The sequence below is a fragment of the Aplysia californica genome, unplaced genomic scaffold, assembly GCF_000002075.1.
Source record: "Aplysia californica isolate F4 #8 unplaced genomic scaffold, AplCal3.0 scaffold00300, whole genome shotgun sequence".
NCBI lineage: Eukaryota > Metazoa > Mollusca > Gastropoda > Aplysiida > Aplysiidae > Aplysia > Aplysia californica.
Genome location: NW_004797570.1, coordinates 535667 through 537098, shown reverse-complemented (window position 1 = coordinate 537098; position 1432 = coordinate 535667). Strand labels below are relative to the sequence as shown.

The following is a 1432-nucleotide window of genomic DNA, read 5'->3' as shown; positions in this document are numbered from 1 at the left end:
CTCTCTCTCTCTCTCTCTATCTATCTATCTATCTATCTCTCTCTCGCTCAGTTGCACGGTGTATACGCACGCACCTCGCTCACCTACGCACACGCCTTGCACAACACGGCTGTGTGAGCCACACATCCCCTTACTGGCAATCTGTCAGAGGTTTGCGATGACATGTAGAATGCCAAGGTGGGGGTTGCATTAACCGTGGAATTGGTTTCGAGAAAAAATTTCAGAACGTGACAGCAACCCTTCAGAATTAAATGAAGAAAGACAATACAGAAAAAAACCAGTCCAAAACATCTTTTATTCAAGGACCTTATCATAAAATCCTATTCAAAACCCCCTTGCTTTTATTCTATAATGGAATGTGTTTGGAGCGTGCTCTAGTGTGGTTTGTTCCTCCTTTCTTCTCAAACGTCTGTCGTCCTTATTTCTCCTCCTCCTTTGTGTACGTTACTCTCTTGTAACAACTCAAATCTTTGCCACTTATATGACCGAATTGAGTCGCAAATGCCGTAAAACTCTCACGCGTTTTCGAGAAGAAAAAAACAACTATAAAAGCCGCGCACTATCAGAGCGGCGCACTTTTTGACGATATCGATACAATTAGATTGCCGATTTCATCCAACGGTAACATTCCCCTTGGAGAATTTATTTTGTGCAGCCCCCATCCAAATAATATTCGTCTTTCTGCAGACATTAAGCGAATTCCAGACCATTTCTAAGCTGAACCTAAAAACACAAACCAAACAGAAAGGCACTACCAAGAAAGAAGGGAGAATGTGTAACAAGCAAATGTACGCAGATGGACAAGTCTGACAACTTCCATGTTTATCCAGAATGAGCAAAGGAAATGCTGCTCCAACACTATTAAAGATCACCCCTATCCAGAAGATATGTTTTCATACCTGATACCTGTAAAGTATATATATATTCATTCTATACAAAATCTAATTGATACCTGGTCCCCAGCCCAGTAAAACGCTGAGGGTACTTGAATTGTTGGATGGTGCTGGTTTTGGTAAGGGGCAATCTAATTGTATCGATACCGTTAAAAAGTGCGCGGCTCTGATAGTGCGCAGCTCTGAAAGTTGTTGTTTGTTTGTTTGTTTTTTGGGGGGGGTTCGAAAGTGAACGGTTCTGATGTTCTCCCTCATCAAGTGCAGCCTTGTCGGATCCCAAGCAACTTCCTCCCAGAAGTCTGGTCGAGTTAACCCTGCCATCAACAACATAACATAAAAAAAGCTAAAAATTGATAATCATCGAGCGTGTGAGCACATGCATATTATGGAGAAAACAATACCGAGGGAGGCAAGACAGAAGGACAGACACTGAGAAAGACAGTGCATAAATTATGTGGTTTTTACGTGTGTGCAGTGACTCCAAGAGAGAAAGAGAAATTGAGACAGGAAATGAAAGAGAGAGAGAGAGAGAGAGAGAG

General features: G+C 42.1%; 1 protein-coding gene across 4 annotated transcripts in view; it reads right to left on the bottom strand.

The window, feature by feature from the left end:
* The window catches only part of LOC101855805 (pyruvate carboxylase, mitochondrial), a 63616-nt gene that overhangs the window by 44849 nt on the left and 17335 nt on the right, over positions 1 to 1432 (bottom strand). The window contains exon 1 of one of the 4 annotated variants that reach the window (XM_005101830.3): positions 953 to 1007. The exons of the other annotated variants lie outside the window; for them this stretch is intronic. The gene's annotated coding sequence lies outside the window, so the exon portion shown is untranslated. Of the gene's footprint in view, positions 1 to 952; positions 1008 to 1432 lie in introns of those variants that run through there. 4 annotated transcript variants of the gene reach the window in all.